Source organism: Palaemon carinicauda, chromosome 17 (assembly GCF_036898095.1).
Source record: "Palaemon carinicauda isolate YSFRI2023 chromosome 17, ASM3689809v2, whole genome shotgun sequence".
NCBI classification, from domain to species: Eukaryota; Metazoa; Arthropoda; class Malacostraca; order Decapoda; family Palaemonidae; genus Palaemon; species Palaemon carinicauda.
The window spans coordinates 38,131,296-38,153,235 of NC_090741.1; the positions used below are offsets into that span (position 1 = coordinate 38,131,296).

Consider the following 21,940-nt stretch of genomic DNA (forward strand, 5'->3'; position numbering starts at 1 on the left):
CTGGTCTCTCTCAGTAAATGATAAGAAAATAAACAAATTCCTGCTGGAAGCAATCCAAGAAGAGCAGCCTAATTGCCGAGAGTTGTATGGCGTCCAGAGAGTGACAGTGAAGTGAGCAAGAGTAGGCGAACATCACATCGGAGCTGGAACAACGACAGAAGTAGTAGTCGAGAAGACCATGAAGCTGGAATTTATAGCAAAAAAAAAAAAATGAATGTGTGTGTGTGGTTTTTATTGCCATTAATTTTGGGCCGGTCAATATTTTGAGTATGCCAAGGAAATTTCTGAAGATTTGAAAAATCTCACTGTTTGAACATCAGTGCTTGTGATATGTTTGTAGCAAATATGGATTTTACATGTCTATATAGTTAGCCGAAGCTATTCACCGTGGTGGAAGAAGTCCATGCCAGGCACCGACAGTGCCCATCAAGTGACGCAGAAGGAAATTGGCGAGGTGCTAAAGACTTGGCTCTCTCAGATACATTATCTACTCTTGCGTCGAAAAGTGCAATTCAAAGTTAGCCGACTCGGAGCTGAGACTTAAGACTCCTGTGGCTTATGTGAGGGCGAGTTCAGAATGGATCATCACGTTCTGGGTCGTCAACCCTCAGCCATTTACTGATAATCAGCTTGTACTGTATGTGAGTGTACAATGCATCCTGGGGCACAAGGGTGTGCCTACAAATGTGTCCATCACTGTCCTGATAGTGGTTTGAGAGGATCATGGTGATTGTTGAATGATGTTGAGAGTCGAAGACGGAAGCACTAGTCAGTGTGGGCCGGTTCCAACTAGATTTGTTGACCGCTGCTCATGTTACTTGTATATATGTGTCTGTAATAATAACTTTTAGGTGTATGGAAGGAGCCAACCGGAAATAATTCCCCCAGTGCTCCAAGAGATAAAGGTGGCGAAAGTACGGATGCAGAGTAAATGAACTGACTATGGACAAAAAAAAAATAACAAAAAAATTTAAAAAAAAATGTTCCAAAAGCTTGGCGCACCCTACCGAAAGGGCTGTGTGCTAATTCTAGTCTCTGGTGCCATCATTTTTGGGCCGACGTGCCGAACAACACGGATCAGCTGCTGGTCAGGAAGACAGCCAAGCTGAAAAGGCAAAGTGGCTCATGAAGAAGCTTTGCCGGCAGCGTAGACTTAGCTCAATCCCCCTGCCATGTGAAGTACGCATGAAGCGTGCACGTGGCATGTGTGCTTCAGCTTACATGTTGTCATGTTTGTTGGGCTGCTTGTATAATTAGTTGGGAGACTAGTTTATTACACACAGCCCTGGAAATGAGCCTTTACCTTCCAATCGTTTGTATACTTGTTATCATTATTATTATTATTCTTCAGGTTGCAGATTATGTCAATTTGTAGTTGTACAGAACATTAAGGTATTATATTTTTTTTTTTTCATTCTATTAATTTCATGGACTTGAAATGACGAGTTAATTAAATCATGTGTATTAAAAAAAAAAGACTTTGTCCCATTAAAACCCTAACGTACCAAAGTTTCATCTGAACTTTTATTTTTTGAGTGGCCGATACGTAGCATGCAGATGCGGGCGGGGGAGGCGACAACATTGACCGCACTCTATCGTCTTGCCCTGGCACACAACGTTTCAGCCTGCTCCCGCCTTGCCCTTCTTGGGCATCCCCCGGCCCTGGAGGGCATGGCGTCTTAAGGCCCCAGGGCAAGTTTGGTATGGGGGGGCCAAGGCCCCAGTCTCCCCCCTGAAGGACCCAGGCCCCCCCCTTTGGTCAGTTGTTTTGGGAAAGGGCAACCATTAGCGCCACTGTTTGGCCTGTAATGGATGTCACTTTTATATGCCCTGCCTCCTTGGGTGCCCAGGCACCACTCAGCGGTGCGTGGCTGGGCATCCTGGACACAAGTGGACAGCAGGAGGTCTAACGTTAAAGGTCAACAAAACCCCTGCTGCTGCCTACCTATTCTCGTGACCTTTACGCTCGTGTCTTGCATTGCTTCAACCACACCAACTCGGTACACTTGATGTAATATTATAAGCTTCTGAAAATGAGGGGATTTGTGTTTTAAAAATAAATATTTATTGAAATGATGTTTTTATTCATTTTCCTCTCCATGAAACAGATTCCTTTCGATTAGAACTAAACCTTTGAAAGTGAGGGTAATGGAAGTTAAATACTAATAAATTATTTTCGACTGTAAGGGAGATTTGGCTTATATACCTGGATTCCAGATTTTACATGTTGCATAAACTTAGATTTTCTTGTTGAAGTGCAATAGATGTAATGGAAAGAATGCATGATAAAAAACCTAACCATCTATACAGATTGATATTGCACCATTAATGAAAGACTGTATGAAGAATCTAAGTAAAGGATGGGACCAAAAGAAAGGTTGAAGACAGAAAAATGAAATGGGTAATGAGAAATGAAGTGAAATCAGTGGGTCCCACAATGTTGATTACCATACAGAGAAGGGAAAAATTTCACTTCATGAATACATACCAACCTCTACTGGGAACAGATAACTGGCAGGTGGTCAATCATGAATAATAGCCTTCACCAGCCCAGATGAAAACACTTGTGTAAAATCAGATTGATGGACAGCTATGTAATTTGCCTCCATTTCCCTATTTCTGTAAAGCCAATTTTGAGAGTTTGCATTGTGCAATTATTTTTGGCTAAGCTTAATACCATTGCATGGTGTATAGTTTTGTGAGAACTTATTGTCTTGCATTATAAATGAGAGATATATAATGAACATTACATATCCAAATCAATTACTGTAAATATATTGTGTAGTATTAATTCATCTAGACAACAGTAATTTCTAAATTTATGCTGGTCCTGGAAGAGAATTTTACTGGAATGGAAAGCTAAAACTAGCTAGTTATAGTTGAAAAATTGGATGGACAAGAATGTCTTAAGACTAAAGGAATGGATGAAAGGCTTCAGACAAAATGCAATGCAAGTAAGAACTAAATTCCAAGACAAGGAAATGTCTGTACGTTCAAAGGGAACCTAAGTGTTCTCTCCATGATAGTGCCATAACCTTGCGCTGTGTCCTGTATGCATTATTTAAGGGTCTTTGCAATGTTTCTTCACCCCACAGCTGCACTTGCTTTGTATCCTACTTTACATTTGTTCCTTCTTCCTTCCCATTGTCTAACATCTCAACTTTTACTTCCTACTACACCTGCTGGGTTTTCCACAAGTTGCACCTGGGCGCTGAAGGGCATCACAGGCCCCAGGCCCGGGCAAAATATTCTTGAATCAAACCATTTAAGTGGTTCATACCTGTAATAATTATTAATTCAAACTTAAATCAACTGAGATAATATAGTACATAGTGAAGCAGTTCAGTTACCAAGTGTTGAACAATTAAATGCCAAGTTCTGCCATGTACTAACATTGGAAAATAGGTGGAATGGAAAGCAGGTTACACCAAACATTGTGTTACTTGACATCTGAGAAAAAGTGGCATTGTTTAAAGGCCCTTTACATTTTTGTTAAGAGATTAATGTTGGCTTTAAAACCAATGCCTTTGAAACAACTACAAGTAAGAGATCTTCTCTCAGGGCCTAATGACCACTTGGAACACGATACTATTTACAATCCTAGGTAAGAAAAAAATGAATCTAAATATCTAACAGTAGACCAACAATTGCTGTGCAAGGCCACAAGCATATACTCTATTCCAGCTTCCTCTTTTTCATCTTGCTATCAATCTTTTTGTAACTTCTTAGTGCGATCATGGGGTCTTTCCATATTTGCTTCCTGTTGGTAAATGGTCTCCCAGCGCCAGTGATGGGCTATAATGCCATAAATCCAAATCCAGAGGCTTCCCTCTTCGGACATAATACAATTTGGCGTGAATCTAAAAACAGACTTACCTTAAATAAACATTTCATAATGTAAGTTGGTAAAAAAAAAAAAAAGATTTCTGCAAGACAAAAAAAAAAGGGCAGGAGGAGAGACTGACCTTGTAATTCTAGTTGCATCGACCTCCATTCTAAGTTGTATTAATAGTACATGATGGACCTTTCTTGAAAATTTTCAGTCCTCATTCCCAACAATGATGCATGCTACAAAACTGACAAGGTACTCTTGCAGATATTTTGGTACTAATGATGGGAAAACAAGCCTGTCCGTAGGTGCCACAGGTCATCAGGGCACAGGCAATATGGTCTCAAACTACTTTTTTTGGGCTCAAGCCATGTCGTCTTGATGGAAGGTTCCTTCAGTAGCTTCCTAGGGTATATTTAACTGCAGTGGATATTCCCAGAGAATTAAACTAAAGGTTATCACAGAATTCTAACTTCTGGTGCGACTACCCTAAAGGTTTCCCCCTAGGATATCGTATATCAACAGGGGACGCATGTATTAACACGCCACATAACTATCTGCACCCCATATAGAGTTAACACTTCGATATGGAAAGGTGGCTGAGTAACTAAGGAGCCATTCCAAAGTTACTCTCATCCGTCGCTACTTTTGGTACTCGAGACGTAAACAAACGGGCGCCATTGCTAAATGACATCACGTCCGTCTCCATCCTTTCGCTTGTAGCTCCTATGCTTAGTCGGATTTTTCCCAAGTGTCTTACTTATCTGCTTACATCGCCGTTATGACTCCATCTCCAGCCTCGTCCTCTTTTGGAAAGATGAGTACCAGATCCTAGTTTTGTTTGAATAAGCTCTGGCCGTAAAGTAACTTCTACTTTTCGTAATATTTGGTGTTTTGTGGCGGAGCTGTGCCAGAACCGGACGTGCCATTTACGGCGCCGCTGTTCATATTGCATACTTTATTTAGTTAGCCAGAACAGCCTCTTCCGGTCCCTTAACTGATTAATATTATTAGTTATTTAGTCTTCATAGCTAGGATGTAATTATATCGTGTGTTTGTGCTCGTTAGGCTCGGTCTTTGGCCAACCCCATACTAGATTGCGAGCCTAGCCCCTAGGCTTGACAGCCTAGTGCTCATATTACTTCTTGATATAATAGTGTTCCTAAGTTAAATTATGAAGATTTTGGCATTGTTAAACATACTAGTTACTGTGATGTAAGTGTTTTCGCCTTCGGGGACCATACAAGGGACTGTGTTGGTTCGTGTACCACACTCTCCTAACATACGGGTAATTACCTCTGGGTTGCCTTGCTTCTCCCTTATTCTATATTGGGGAGAATCTTTCTTCACCCAGAGTATTATCGCTTTCTCATCCTACCCTAAGGGAATGACACCCCCTTAGGGTCGTGCTTGAGACCTTAGGAAGGGCTCTGCCCTTCTCCAGTTTGCACTTGGTTGGGTTACTCCTTCCTCCCTGCAACTAGCGATGTGTCTTTCCAGGCCTCCCTAGCCTAGGAGAAGGGTTTTACTAATCTAGGTTAGGTTCTGGGGGCGAGATTCTGTTTTATCTTAGTTCAGGACAGTACATCAGTGCTGTACCTGATCTGAGCTACCTATCCTAGGTTAGGGAGCATTCTCCCTTGCCTTGGTGGCCTCTCTCATACAGTCTCCCCATCTTAGAAAGACCCCTACTCCCCTACCCCACTCTATCCCTTTGTGTAGGCACCCTTGTCCGCTGTCCTACAACTCCTCCCTTGGGTGGAGTGGTAGGGCTAGCCTTGTTCTTCTGCTGAGCTGGCCGCTCTGGTACACTTCCCCCTCATAGTGTGCTATGGGGGTGGTTGCCGGCGGCGGTCCTGCCGGCGGAGGATTTCCCCTCTTTGAGTGCTCTCTGTCCCTCCCTTGGGTTACCTTAGGGTCCCAGCCGCCTGCCGGCCCACTGCCGCCGGATGATAGGTGTATCTACTCCTATGATGAGTGCACTCCCTCCGGAAGGAAGCCGGCGGGGTATAGGTCATTACCCCTCCCTTCCCTCCTTACCTTTCTCTCTCTTTATTATGGTGCCGGTCCCTTGCCGCCTCTACTGCCGGAGTCAGCCGCCACTACCTCAGGTGACCTCTATTCATAAGACCCCCCCCCCTAAGGCGTCAGCCTGCTGCCTGCCGGAGGTTGCCGACATACCGCCGACGTCCTCCCTCATACATTTCTCCAGGCTTACCTGGCGACAGCCGGCCGACTGCCAGAGGCTGCCGCCCCTTCCCGCCGGCATTGATTGCCGGCATCCCAGGTGTCCGCCCTTCTTATTATATCTCATGAGTTGAACTAAGGTTCACCATGCCGTCAGCCGCCGGCTGTCGGAGCCCGCCGCCCTGCCGGTGCCCCGCCGCTGGGCCGGCGGTCGCCTTTGTGGTGTTTTCCATCTTGGTTGTCCAGTGTGTCCTCCTTGATGTCTTTTCACCTTGCAGGACCAGTCTCCGGCGTTTCGTCGGCCTGCCGGCGCCACCTAATGAGGCACCAATGGACATGCAACCCTTCTACGGCAGCCAGATAGTCTGCCACCTCCATCTAGGTATCATTATACCATCTGATATAGTGGCTAAGCTGTATGGTTGCACAGTATAACATTTCCAGCATACTCTGTGCATCTCAGTGCAGTCTCTTGCCGAAGCCTACATATTATTAAGGGGTTTATCTTATTTTCCCCTCTCCCCCACCAGACTCTGAGCGATCTCAGATCCTTTATACTCTGCGGACAATTCCTTCATGGAAGCCTAGCTTGGCTCATCCATACGGATTCTCCCTCCTTTAGAACCCTCGGGTCCTAAGGAATTGTCTACAGAAAAGGTTACGGTAACCGGCTGGACGGGATTCACAAGTATGTGTCTAACTACTTTCTTTCCCGCTCATCTATCCTGAGCATATAAATTATATGCTAATATTATAGGTTAAGTTTTTCTAAGCCTAGAGTAAGTAAGTCATATTATGCCTTCCATGTACTCATGATCTCCTTCTTTTCAGGAGGAGTATATGAAGTGTGAGAGCTCCTTCTGTGGAGTTAAACACCCGGACTTCTATGGGCACAAGGGGTGCCAGACCCACGCCCCTTGCGCCGCCAAGAAAGGCGACCTGAAATACTGGGATCTGCAGAACTGTACGATCTGCAAAGGTCCCCTGGAAAAGGCGTTCAAGACTCCTCTTACCACCGAGGAACGGGACAATGCTAGAGAGGAACTGCGCAGATGGGTGCGCGGTTTCCTGAAGAACGCTTCCGGACCTTATCTTCCAAATGAAGACATGAGGGCCCTGTTTTTCCCAAAAGCTTCTAAGGACGCTGTGATCCCTCAAGATCAAATCCCAACCGTCCAGTTGGTGATTACACCCGACATTGTAATGGAACAGTCCCTGCGCACGTGCCACCTTGACTCCGAAGAGGTGGAACGTATGTCGGAGATCCCCGAAGAAACGGAGAAAACCCTCATGGGCGAGGAACTCGACTCAGAGAACGAGGCCGATCCAACCCCCACGGTAACCCCAGTGGTACCCGAAGAACCCGTTCCCTCGATTTCCGCCGCCCCGGATCCACTTCCAGCGGCCACTCAAGAGGTCTTCAAGATGCTAGAATCCCTCATGGAAAAGAAACTGAGAAAGTCTCAGGAGCAGTTCCGGACTACTCTCAGCGGCTTCAAGCAACCGAAAAGGATTTTGGTTAAGGGCCTCCCATCATGCTCGGAATCTAACCCTTGGAGATTCGCTGAGCACATGCCAATTACGACAGGCAAAATTTTCATTAGTGAAAAGATCGGTTCTGTTCTCCTGGAAGAAGTGGAGTTCTTCCCGAACTTCGAAGCTTATCCGGACTGTTGCGTCCGACTCTGGTCCAAACCAGCCTCAAAAGAAGAGACCGAACCTAAGAAGTGATCGTGTTCGATCTCGCTAAGGCCCAAGTTATGCTGGCTCGTGCAGCGAAGAGTCGGGGTTTCACCAACTCCGAGATGCCAGCACTGAGCAAAAAGCATCCAACCTTTGTTGCTCCAGCTACTGCTACCTTCCCCTTCGTTGAAAAGGCCTTCCAAGCGGTCAGGAAGGCTGTGGAGGAAAGGAAACCTTGCCATGCACTGGAGGAGTGCAGACCCTTCTCTCTCACTCTTCCTCCCGATGGCAGGTACTGGAAAGACATCCAGCTTACCTTTACGGTTGGGAAACTTGAACCTGATGTAGCCGGTCGTCATGTCAACGAGGACCTCCCACGGCTGAACGACCATCTCCTTCGTCGGGAACAAGATACTAAGGAGAGACTCGCGGCTTCACTGTCACATCAGGTACAGCTAGAAGTCATGGCCGGGGACACCAGGGTCCCAGACTTTTACATGGTCCTTGCAAAGTCACACCTTGCTACTGTGACCAAGGATCTCTACAGTTTTGCTAGGGCTCGCAGAGCCTGTAGAGAATTCGTGTTCGCCAATGCAACGGTGAAACCCGAACCCCGGAGACTGATTTCCTCCAACATCTGGGGCAAACATCTCTTCCCTTCTACCTTGGTGAAAGAGATAGTGGACAAAGCCGCCACGGAGAATCGGAACCTTCTCCACAAGTGGGGCATGTCTCGAATGAGGATCTCCTCTCAGGACGGAGGCCCTCAACCTAAGAGGAAATCCTCGAAACCTAAGCCCCAGCAACGTCAACCAAGACTTCAGTTTCCGGCTCCTGCTACTCCCCAGGGGGTTGTACAACCACAGCAGACCTTTCAACTGGTCCCCCTACTGGTGGTGTCGCAGTCACCGGTCTTCACCTCTGCCTATGAGAAGCGTTCCACTACCTTTCGTCCCAGAGGTAGAGGCTCCGGCGGAGATTCTTCTCGCCATCCCTCCAGAGGTAGAGGAGGAAGGGGAGCTTGCGGTCGAGGTGACAAACCCTCAGAAACCAGAAGCAATGAAGTGCTTCCGGTGGGAGGAAGACTCCGCCAATTCCAGGATCGTTGGACCTTCGATCCTTGGACTCACAGCATCATCAGGAATGAACTGGGCTGGAGCTGGATTTAACCACCCCCATCCTTCCAGCAATTCTTCCAACAGTCAACCCCCCTCCTGGAAGAATATGTCCTGGAACTCTTGAGCAAGAAGGTGATCAAGAGGGTAAAGTCAACCAGGTTCCAAGGGAGACACTTTTGTGTTCCCAAGAAAGACTCAGACAAATTCAGTCATTCTAGACTTGTCCCCTCTCAACAAGTTCATTGCGAACAATAAATTCAAGATGCTGACTCTGTAACATATAAGGGCCCCTCTGCCTCACAAGGACTACACGGTCTCCATAGGCCTGGCGGATGCCTACTGGCACATTCCAATGAATCACTACGCTTCTTCCTACCTAGGATTCGACTCCAAAGGAAAAGTTACGCCTTCAGGGCCATGCCCTTCGGGCGTAACGTGGCTCCACGAATCTTCACCAAGCTGGCAGACACAATTGTCCGACAGCTATGTCTTCAAGGCGTCCAAGTGATGGCCTACCTAGACGGTCGGCTAGTCTGGTCGACATCGCCCGAAGATTGTCTGAGAGCCTGCAACAGAGTCACCCAGTTCTTAGAGCATCTGGGTTTCAAGATAACGCCGAGAAATCTCGCCTCACTCCAGCTCAGAAGTTCCAATGGTTGGGAATCCATTGGGACCTTCAGTCACACCGCCTTTCCATTCCACTGAAGAAAAGGAAGGAAATAGCAGGGTCTGTCAGATGGCTTCTAAAATCCAAACGGATCTCAAGACGCCAACAGGAACAAGTTCTCGGCTCTCTACAGTTCGACTCAGTGACAAACCCAGTGCTTCGCGCACAGCTAAAGGATGCCGCGGGAGTCTGGAGACGATTTGCATCCATCGCTCGAAGAGACCTCAAGAGACAGCTTCCAAACAGACTTCGCTCATTTCTAAAGCCGTAGTCGGAAGCATAGGCCCTGAAAAGGCCCATCCCTCTTCAACACCCGCCTCCATCGATCAACATCCACACGGACGATTCACTGGAGGGTTGGGGAGGTCACTCCCACCAACAGCTGGTTCAAGGAACATGGTCTCCCCTATTCAAGACGTTTTCACATCAACATCTTGGAGGCCATGGCGGTTCTTCTCACCCTGAAGAAACTCTCCCCGCTTCCCTCGATCCACATCCGTCTGACTCTGGACAACTCGGTGGTAGTCAGATGTCTCAATTGTCAGGGCTCGAGATCGCCCCAGATAAATCAGGTGCTTCTACTTATCTTCCGTTTGGCAGATAGGAAGAAATGGCACCTGTCTGAAGTTCACCTATAAGGATTTCGCAACGTGACAGTGGACGCTCTATCAAGGACAATCCCAATAGAGTCGGAATGGTCTCTAGACGCAAGATCATTCTCCTTCATCTCTCGCCAAATCCCGGAACTTCAGATCGATCTCTTCGCGACGAGCGACAACAATCAACTTCCTCGATATGTGGCCCCGTACGAGGACCCCAAGGCAGAAGCGGCGGCCGTCATGTCCCTGGTTGGGGACAGATGGTCCAAGATCTACCTGGTCCCTCCACCCAACCTTCTGCTGAAAGTCCTATCCAAACTGAAAACCTTCAAAGGGACAGCGGCCCTAGTGGCTCCCAATTGGCCCCGGAGCAATTGGTATTCCCTGGTCCCGGAGCTGCAGCCCACGCTGATCCCCGTACCGGGCCTAGTCCTCTCTCAACAAGTACAGAAGTCGGCTGTCTTCGCTTCATCACTGAAAGTCAAGGACCTTTATCTCATGATTTTCTCTCCTTTGCCGTTAAGAAAAGGCTTGGGATCTCGAAGAAAAGCTTAGATTTCCTCGAGGAGTACAAAACAAGAGTACCAGAAGGCAGTACAAATCTTCCTGGGAAAAGTGGGTCTCCTTCGTCAAGGCGATAAATCCTACAGAGATCACCATTGATTTTGCATGTCCTTCTTCATTCACCTTCATGGACAAGGCCTTGCGGCCAACACGATTTCCACTTGTAAATCGGCCTTGACTAGACCACTCCTATAAGGTATGCGCTAGACTACGCCCAGCACCTCCACCAAAACCTATCTCCTGGTCCCTGGACAAGGTGCTCCATTTTGCTTCTAGCCTGGACAACGATTCGTGCCCTCTAAAAGACCTGACTCAAAAAGTTATCTTCCCTTTTGCTCTCGCCTCGGGAGCCCGAGTCAGCGAAATAGTGGCATTATCAAAAGAAGAGGGTCATATCCAACTCTGTACGGGGGATCTTACCCTCTTCCCCGACCCAACGTTTCTCACAAAGAATGAACTACCCACCAAGAGATGGGGCTCCTGGAGAATCTGCCCCCTGAAGGAAGATGTCTCTCTATGCCCAGTGGAGAGTCTTAAGGTCTATCTTCAAAGAACTTCAGACTTCGGTGGAGATCAACTCTTCAAAGGAGAAACCTCGGGTAGCGACCTGTCACTGAAACAACTAAGAGCGAAAATCACCTACTTCATTCGCAGAGCGGATCCTGACAGTACACCCGCAGGTCACGATCCTAGGTAAGTCGCCTCTTCTCTGAACGTTTCAGAATATGGATTTCGAAAGCCTCAAGAGCTTTACAGGCTGGAAATCATCGCGTGTGTTCTTCAAGCACTACGCAAAACAGGCGCACGAAGGGAAACATCTCGTGGTAGCTGCAGGTAGTGTAATGAAACCTGCCGCTTAATTCTGCATAGAACAGTGAGTTATTTGGGACTCTAACTCTACGGGTGCCTGTGTTGACGCTATCGTGATACATGGTGATTTCATGGACACTTAGTGTTTCTAATAAACTGTTCTTTATCATGGTGAAATGACATAGAAATTTTACATATGTGCCACATGCTCACGAGCATGGAGTGTATTTTGGACTACAAAAGACTGGCGTTCCCCGGGGAACTTGTGTTGCTGAAAAGCGAAATTTCCTTTTCAGACTCAAGATCACCGTCTTTAATTTTTCTATGTACATTACTCATTATTATTGTAATGAAACTCTATAATCATTATGGTAATTACTTCTATTATGACTTGCAATCTTAGAAATAAAATGTCCATTTTATTTCTCATGTGCGTCTCCTTTCGCTCCTATTCCTTATTAGGAAATATACGATCGTTATAGTTTCGTTTACCCCTTTCCTGTCTGATCTAAAGAATAATATAACGGATTTTGAGCGAAGCGAAAAATCTATTTTTGGGTAAGATAGCCATGTCGTCCTGATGGAAGTTCCTTAAGGGCAGCTTCCTAGGGTATATTACAACTACGGCGATATTCCCAGAGAATTTACCTTCAGGTACCCAGAATTCTAACTCCTGGAGCGAGTATCCCTAAAAAGACCTTAGGGATATCGTAAATATCAGTGGACGTATTCTTGACACGCCTCATAGCAATCTATACCCCGAACAGAGTTAACACTTCGTAGGGGTCAAATGGCAAGAAAACGAAAGCGATAAGAAAGGGGGGAGCCGTTCATAAGGCATCTCTCCTCCCCGTTTCGAAAGCGTGCCCTGCGCCGCTCACGGCGCCATCTGTATTCCTTGTAGCGATACATGAGGTGCTACAGATACTGTATGTAGGGAGGGGTCCTACTATCCTTTTCACTCTTATTTATTTATTTTTTTTTTTTTTGAAAAGGAGCAGGGCGGGTCCATCAGGACGACATGGCTATCTTACCCAAAAATAGATTTTTCGCTTCGCTCAAAATCCGTTTTTTGGGCTCAAGCCATGTCGTCCTGATGGAAGTATACCAGAGCATTACTGTATCTGTGGATTCTCAATACGTGCCGTACTCCTCAAGAATGTTTCTTAGTCAACTCGACTGACAGACCTAAGATGTTACCGTTATACATCTTTTCACTAATCATAAGCCATGAAAGCGCTTCCTGCCCCCTACAGGGAGGAGTCCTACTAGACTCTAGAAACGAACGAAGAGTACATATACCTATGTATGAATCACTCGCCAGCCAGTACCATATAGTGGTCTCACTCTATATGAAGTAAAGCGAAGTCTTACGGGACTACAGTATCCAAAGGAAAAGTCCCGACCAGCACCCTGGTCGAAGTAAAATTAGACAAAAGGTTATATCTGCGTAGGATTAAACTTGCTGCTACCACCATCCTCAGAAAAGGGTGGAGTCCTTATTGCTAAGGAAAGTATAAACCAGTATAATCCAGGCTTTGCATTAAGGAATAGGCTATTATAGATATCCCCGATTAATATACATAGGCTAAATGCTCAAAAAACAATATGAAATCAAAAATAGGTGAAGGAGACGCAAGGTTCCCGAGAACAAGTTTATTGAGAAACAATAAATAGACATGGTCACCATAAATATGTACATATGCTAGATGGATGACCAACAATTTACACAAGTACTGTAGTGCATGGATGAATGATTATCTGAAAGAAAACATATGTGTCACTTACACATACCCCGGTATCAAACTTAACGTCCATGTTACTACTTGCTGACAATAGCGTTGGCAAACGCTTGGCACACCTGTCTGTACTTGTGCTACCATCACCATAACGTTGGAACAGTCACTGTGGGCTCTGAGAGCCTTCACTACCAGTTATATCAACGCATATAACTAACCATTCACCCAAGAATCAAAGTCCCAAATGATTCCGCTGTTCCTCGCAGAGTTAAACAGCAGGGTTAACGACGCAACCAACTGCTACCACAGACCTCTTTAGCTGCTCCACTTGCTTAGCATAGTGGCGAAAGAATACCCTGGAAGACTTCCAGCCAGTGTATGAACGAAGGTGTTCAAAATCCATAAAGTTAAAGAAGTTTAAGGATGAAGCAACTTTCCTCGGATCATGACCTGCGGGTGAACTGTCAGGATCCGCTCTGCGAATAAAATATGTAATTTTCGCCCTAAGCTGATTTAAAGATAAATTCGAGCCCGATGTTTCTCCTCTGAATAGTTGGCCCCCATGGAAGTCTGAAGTTCTACGAAGATAGACCTTAAGGCATTCTACGGGACATAGAGATGCATCTTCTTTCAGAGGGCAGATTCTCCAGGGACCCCACCTGTTGGTGGGCAACTCGTTCTTAGCGAGAAACGTAGGGTCCGGAAACAGGTTCAGTTCTCCCCCATCCAGGAACTGAACTCGGCCCTCCTCTCTCGAGAGGGCCACAATCTCACTAACTCTGGCCCCAGAAGCAAGGGCAAAAAGGAAGATCACTTTTTGAGTCAGGTCCTTCAACGCACATTCCTCATTATCTAGTAATGAGGCAAAATGAAGGACTTTGTCTAACGACCACGAAATAGGCTTTGGAGGAGCTGATGGTCTAAGCCTAGCACAGGCCTTTGGGATCTTATTAAACATCTCGTTAGCGAGGTCTACCTGGAAGGCATATAGAATGGGTCTTGTTAGAGCTGACTTACATGTAGAAATTGTGTTCGCCGCCAGCCCCTGTCCGTGGAGGTGAATGAAGAAGGATAGGCAGAACTCCGTAGAGATCTCGTGCGGGTTCTTATCTTTGACAAAGGCTACCCATTTCTTCCACGCAGATTCGTACTGCCTCCTAGTAGACTTACACTTGTATTCTTCCAGGAAGTCGATGCTATCTTTCGAGATTCCGAACCGTTTCTTCACCGCTAGGGAGAGAAAATCATGAGCTGCAGGGTTCGGGTTTTCTGTAATGAAGCGAAGACAGTCGACTTCTGGACTTGCTGGGACAGAACTGGGTCCGGGAGTGGTAGAAACCTCAGTCGTAGTTCCAGAGCTAGAGGGAACCATACACTGTTCGGCCACTTGTGGGCCACTATTGCTGCTACTCCCTTGAAGGATCTCAGTTTGTTGAGGACCCTCAACATCAGATTGTGAGGGGGAAACAGGTAGATCCTGGACCATCTGTTCCAATCGAGGGACATCGCATCTATTGCTTCTGCCGAGGGGTCCACGTATGGGGACACATATTTCGGCAGCTTCTTGTTGTCCTTCGTCGCGAAGAGGTCTATCTGCAGTTCTGGGACTTGTCTCAAGATGAAGGAGAATGATCCTGCGTCTAGGGACCATTCTGACTCTATCGGTGTAACCCTGGATAGAGCGTCCGCGGTCACATTCCGGACTCCTTGAAGGTGAACTGCTGACAGGTGCCACTTCTTCTTCTCCGCCAGTCGGAATATGGCTAACATTAACTGGTTGAGAGGTGGGGATCTCGATCCCCGCCGATTCAGACATTTCACAACCACCTCGCTGTCCAGTACCAACCTTACGTGGATCGAGTGACGTGGGGATACTTTCTTCAGGGTAAGAAGTACTGCCATAGCTTCTAGAAAGTTTATGTGAAAGGTCCCAAATAGCTTGGACCAGATCCCTTGCACTTTTTTCCGATGGGAGTGACCCCCCCACCCTACCTTTGAGGCGTCTGTGTGGATTGTCACTGACGGGGGGGGTGGCTGAAGAGGTAGAGACCTCTTTAGACGACTGGCTTGAGACCACGGTCTGAGAAGAGAACGTAGTCGAAGTGGGACCGGTCTCTTCAAGTCCCTTCGCTCTTTCGATGCAAAGGTTCTCCATACTCCCGCTGCATCTTTTAACTGTGCTCTTAGCACTGGGTCTGTTACTGATGCAAACTGAAGAGAGCCCAAAACCCTCTCTTGTTCGCGTCTTGATATCCTCTCGGAACCTAGAAGTCTCCTGACAGACCCCGCTATTTCCTTCCTCTTTGACATCGGGATGGAAAGACGGTGTGACACTAGATCCCAGTGAATTCCCAACCACTGGAACCTCTGAGCTGGAGAAAGACGAGACTTCTTTCTGTTGATCATGAAGCCTAGATATTTCAGGAACTGAATCACTTGTAGGGAAGATTGCAAGCATTCTGCTCTGGATGCTGCCCACACCAACCAATCGTCCAGGTAGGCTACTACCTGGAACCCTTTTAGGCGTAATTGTTTGAGAGCTGCGCTCGCAAGCTTCGTAAAGATCCTTGGGGCTATGTTTAGTCCGAAGGGCATCGCCCTGAAAGCGTAAAGTTTTTGTTGTAGCTTGAATCCTAGGTAGGGGGAGAGACGACGACTTATTGGAACGTGCCAATATGCTTCGCTCAAAATCCGTTTTTTTGGGCTCAAGCCATGTCGTCCTGATGGAAGTATACCAGAGCATTACTGTATCTGTGGATTCTCAATACGTGCCGTACTCCTCAAGAATGTTTCTTAGTCAACTCGACTGACAGACCTAAGATGTTACCGTTATACATCTTTTCACTAATCATAAGCCATGAAAGCGCTTCCTGCCCCCTACAGGGAGGAGTCCTACTAGACTCTAGAAACGAACGAAGAGTACATATACCTATGTATGAATCACTCGCCAGCCAGTACCATATAGTGGTCTCACTCTATATGAAGTAAAGCGAAGTCTTACGGACTACAGTATCCAAAGGAAAAGTCCCGACCAGCACCCTGGTCGAAGTAAAATTAGACAAAAGGTTATATCTGCGTAGGATTAAACTTGCTGCTACCACCATCCTCAGAAAAGGGTGGAGTCCTTATTGCTAAGGAAAGTATAAACCAGTATAATCCAGGCTTTGCATTAAGGAATAGGCTATTATAGATATCCCCGATTAATATACATAGGCTAAATGCTCAAAAAACAATATGAAATCAAAAATAGGTGAAGGAGACGCAAGGTTCCCGAGAACAAGTTTATTGAGAAACAATAAATAGACATGGTCACCATAAATATGTACATATGCTAGATGGATGACCAACAATTTACACAAGTACTGTAGTGCATGGATGAATGATTATCTGAAAGAAAACATATGTGTCACTTACACATACCCCGGTATCAAACTTAACGTCCATGTTACTACTTGCTGACAATAGCGTTGGCAAACGCTTGGCACACCTGTCTGTACTTGTGCTACCATCACCATAACGTTGGAACAGTCACTGTGGGCTCTGAGAGCCTTCACTACCAGTTATATCAACGCATATAACTAACCATTCACCCAAGAATCAAAGTCCCAAATGATTCCGCTGTTCCTCGCAGAGTTAAACAGCAGGGTTAACGACGCAACCAACTGCTACCACAGACCTCTTTAGCTGCTCCACTTGCTTAGCATAGTGGCGAAAGAATACCCTGGAAGACTTCCAGCCAGTGTATGAACGAAGGTGTTCAAAATCCATAAAGTTAAAGAAGTTTAAGGATGAAGCAACTTTCCTCGGATCATGACCTGCGGGTGAACTGTCAGGATCCGCTCTGCGAATAAAATATGTAATTTTCGCCCTAAGCTGATTTAAAGATAAATTCGAGCCCGATGTTTCTCCTCTGAATAGTTGGCCCCCATGGAAGTCTGAAGTTCTACGAAGATAGACCTTAAGGCATTCTACGGGACATAGAGATGCATCTTCTTTCAGAGGGCAGATTCTCCAGGGACCCCACCTGTTGGTGGGCAACTCGTTCTTAGCGAGAAACGTAGGGTCCGGAAACAGGTTCAGTTCTCCCCCATCCAGGAACTGAACTCGGCCCTCCTCTCTCGAGAGGGCCACAATCTCACTAACTCTGGCCCCAGAAGCAAGGGCAAAAAGGAAGATCACTTTTTGAGTCAGGTCCTTCAACGCACATTCCTCATTATCTAGTAATGAGGCAAAATGAAGGACTTTGTCTAACGACCACGAAATAGGCTTTGGAGGAGCTGATGGTCTAAGCCTAGCACAGGCCTTTGGGATCTTATTAAACATCTCGTTAGCGAGGTCTACCTGGAAGGCATATAGAATGGGTCTTGTTAGAGCTGACTTACATGTAGAAATTGTGTTCGCCGCCAGCCCCTGTCCGTGGAGGTGAATGAAGAAGGATAGGCAGAACTCCGTAGAGATCTCGTGCGGGTTCTTATCTTTGACAAAGGCTACCCATTTCTTCCACGCAGATTCGTACTGCCTCCTAGTAGACTTACACTTGTATTCTTCCAGGAAGTCGATGCTATCTTTCGAGATTCCGAACCGTTTCTTCACCGCTAGGGAGAGAAAATCATGAGCTGCAGGGTTCGGGTTTTCTGTAATGAAGCGAAGACAGTCGACTTCTGGACTTGCTGGGACAGAACTGGGTCCGGGAGTGGTAGAAACCTCAGTCGTAGTTCCAGAGCTAGAGGGAACCATACACTGTTCGGCCACTTGTGGGCCACTATTGCTGCTACTCCCTTGAAGGATCTCAGTTTGTTGAGGACCCTCAACATCAGATTGTGAGGGGGAAACAGGTAGATCCTGGACCATCTGTTCCAATCGAGGGACATCGCATCTATTGCTTCTGCCGAGGGGTCCACGTATGGGGACACATATTTCGGCAGCTTCTTGTTGTCCTTCGTCGCGAAGAGGTCTATCTGCAGTTCTGGGACTTGTCTCAAGATGAAGGAGAATGATCCTGCGTCTAGGGACCATTCTGACTCTATCGGTGTAACCCTGGATAGAGCGTCCGCGGTCACATTCCGGACTCCTTGAAGGTGAACTGCTGACAGGTGCCACTTCTTCTTCTCCGCCAGTCGGAATATGGCTAACATTACCTGGTTGAGAGGTGGGGATCTCGATCCCCGCCGATTCAGACATTTCACAACCACCTCGCTGTCCAGTACCAACCTTACGTGGATCGAGTGACGTGGGGATACTTTCTTCAGGGTAAGAAGTACTGCCATAGCTTCTAGAAAGTTTATGTGAAAGGTCCCAAATAGCTTGGACCAGATCCCTTGCACTTTTTTCCGATGGGAGTGACCCCCCCACCCTACCTTTGAGGCGTCTGTGTGGATTGTCACTGACGGGGGGGGTGGCTGAAGAGGTAGAGACCTCTTTAGACGACTGGCTTGAGACCACGGTCTGAGAAGAGAACGTAGTCGAAGTGGGACCGGTCTCTTCAAGTCCCTTCGCTCTTTCGATGCAAAGGTTCTCCATACTCCCGCTGCATCTTTTAACTGTGCTCTTAGCACTGGGTCTGTTACTGATGCAAACTGAAGAGAGCCCAAAACCCTCTCTTGTTCGCGTCTTGATATCCTCTCGGAACCTAGAAGTCTCCTGACAGACCCCGCTATTTCCTTCCTCTTTGACATCGGGATGGAAAGACGGTGTGACACTAGATCCCAGTGAATTCCCAACCACTGGAACCTCTGAGCTGGAGAAAGACGAGACTTCTTTCTGTTGATCATGAAGCCTAGATATTTCAGGAACTGAATCACTTGTAGGGAAGATTGCAAGCATTCTGCTCTGGATGCTGCCCACACCAACCAATCGTCCAGGTAGGCTACTACCTGGAACCCTTTTAGGCGTAACTGTTTGAGAGCTGCGCTCGCAAGCTTCGTAAAGATCCTTGGGGCTATGTTTAGTCCGAAGGGCATCGCCCTGAAAGCGTAAAGTTTTTGTTGTAGCTTGAATCCTAGGTAGGGGGAGAGACGACGACTTATTGGAACGTGCCAATATGCGTCTGACAAATCGATGGAGACGGTATATGCCCTCTTGGGCAGTAAGGCCCTTATGTGTTGTAACGTTAACATCTTGAACTTGTGGTTCACTATGAACTTGTTGAGTGGTGACAAGTCCAGAATGACTCTGAGTTTCCCCGAGTCTTTCTTGGGAACACAAAACAGCCTCCCTTGGAACTTGATGGACTTTACCCTCCTGATCACCTTTTTCTCCAACAGATCTTGGATGTACTCCTCCAAAACGGGGGTGGAGTGTTGGAAAAATTGAGGGCACTGGGGCGGAGTACTGTACCAACTCCAACCCAGTCCATTTTTGAGAAGGCTGTGGGCCCAGGGATCGAAGGTCCAGCGATCCCGGAAATACTGAAGTCTCCCACCTACCGGCGACACTTCACTTTGACTGCCCTGCAGTCTTGCCTCCCTGGCCGCGACCACCTCTGAATCCTCGTCCCCTAGAGGGGCGTCTTGATGACCCTCTAGCTGCTCCTCTGGGTCTTGCACGAAACGTGGTCGACTGTCCCTCGAACACGGGATTGAATGCCGGGAAGCTGATGACATGGCTTGGGGAACCCATTGGAAGGTGGTCGGGGTCTGGGCTACCAGTTGTGGAACCGGAGGCAAAGCTGGCTGCTGCTGCTGTTGTCTTTGCGGTTTGAAGGACTTGGCTGGACGGGAGGAAAACCTTGACTTCTTCGCCTTTCCTTTCGGCTGAGGGCCCTCATCCGGAGAAGACTTCCTCTTAAGGGACAGGCCCCACTTCAGGAGAAGATTGCGGTTCTCAGTGGCTGCCTTGTCCACGATCTCTTTGACCACGTCCTTGGGAAAGAGATCTTTACCCCAGATGCTGGATGAAATTAGCCTCTTGGGTTCATGCCTCACTGTGGCCGAGGCGAACACAAACTCCCTACAGGCCCTCCTTGCTTTAACAAAGCAATAGAGGTCCTTGGTTACTGTGGCCAGATGGATTTTGGCCATAACCATGAACATCTCTGGCATCTTGGGGTCGCTAGCCATCGTCTCCATGTTGGTCTGGAGAGACATCGAGGCTGCCAGGCGCTCCTTTGTGTCCAATTCCCTCCGTAGAAGGAATTCCGACAACTTGGGAAGGTTTTCGCCGAACTGCTGACCTGCAATGTCGGCGTCCAGCTTCCCAACCGAGAAAGTAAGGTGCACCTCCTTCCAGTCCTTATTGTCCATTGGCAATGCCAACGATAAAGGTTTACATTCCTCCAAAGACGGACACGGCTTGCCAGCTTCAACCGCCTTCATGACGGCCGCAAACCCCTTTTGCATAAAGGGGAAGGCCCTAGCCGGGAGGATACAAAGGAGGGGTGCTTCTTACTCAAAGCGGCAACTTTTGAGTTTGAGAACCCCCTCTCCTTTAAAGCAGCTGTTAAAGTGGCTTGAGCCTTGGAGTGATCCAGGATAATCACCTCCTTTGGTTCCGTCTCCTCCTTCGAAGCCGGCTCCTTCTTCAAACGGACATAGCAGTCCGGGTAGGCCCCTCTACTGGGCCAGAATTCCACCTCCTCAAGGGGAACTGAGCCCAGTTTCTCCGACATGACGATCTTCCCAATCGTCATCGGCATGTGCTCGGCATATCTCCACGGGTTGGCATCCGAGCACAGAGGAAGGTCCTTAACGTTGAGCTTCTTTGGAGGTCCACGTGATGCTGTGATCTTCTGCATCTGGAGCTCCAAAGTAGCGGCCTTCTGATTATTCTCCCTCTGCATCTGTTGGATCATACCAACGATGGAAGAGAGAGCCTGTCCAAGCTCTGCTGGAAGAGCGGACGAGGTAGAGGGGATAGGTTCAGAGACCTGAACCGGCACGTCTGATGATACGGGAACCTCTTCCTCCACGGCAATAGGATCTCGATCCTCCTCCTCGCCCTCTGCGAGGAGATCCTGCTCCGCACGATCGGACAAGTCGGAAACCTTGTCGTCCAACTGGATGTCCTGCATGGCGTCAGCGACATCCTCCTCCACTGGAATCTGGATCAGAGGGATCTCCGGCCGAGGCTGGGGAACAACAGCATCAGGGGAAGCCTTGGGAAAAAGGTATGCCCTCATCTTCTCGTTAGGAAGATAAGGTCCAGTGGTGTTTTTCTGAAAACCCCTTACCCATAAGCGAAGCCTCTCCCTCGCTGCATCTCTTGACTCCGCCGACCTAGGGGATTCAAAAGCCTCTGATAGCAGGTTAGTACATACAGCACATACCTGCGGATCCCAGTAACGATGGTCATCATTGGAGGCTGCACAAGCCGCGTGCCTCCTACACGAGGCATGTCCGCAAAAGTTCTTACTGCGGACATTACAGAAGACACTATCACACTTCGGATGCTCCTCCTGTAAAAGAAGAAAAATTTCCATGAATATCAAGTGAATTTCAATTCACATGTAACAAATGAGTATTCAACAAGAATAAGGGAAAGACACCTACTTGTGAAACCCACACAAACACCTGTGGAAGCCCACCAGCCAAGTCACATAGTTAGTCTTTACTAGAATAACCAGAGAACATATTTCCAAAGGAAATTAGGTGTAGCTCACACCTAAGGTAAAATATTACCATTCCGGCCAGGGATAAAAGAATTATCTTTTATCCTTGTAAGGCGACACCAAGTGATTGTACCAGTAACACAAGTAAGATAGAAAAGACAGTGTTGTAACCTACTACATCATGAACTCCCTTGATTGA

At 47.3% G+C, this 21,940-nt stretch overlaps 2 protein-coding genes across 7 annotated transcripts in view; one reads left to right on the forward strand and one right to left on the reverse strand.

The window, feature by feature from the left end:
* Positions 1–2,076, forward strand: part of LOC137656681 (guanine nucleotide-binding protein G(q) subunit alpha) — a 69,837-nt gene extending 67,761 nt beyond the window's left edge. For all 6 annotated transcript variants that reach the window (XM_068390869.1, XM_068390873.1, XM_068390868.1 and 3 more), the window contains one exon: positions 1–2,076. This exon is cut by the window's left edge and continues 1,053 nt beyond it. The gene's annotated coding sequence lies outside the window, so the exon portion shown is untranslated.
* The window catches only part of LOC137656682 (zinc finger protein 91-like), a 430,152-nt gene that overhangs the window by 394,143 nt on the left and 14,069 nt on the right, over positions 1–21,940 (reverse strand). The window lies entirely within an intron of this gene.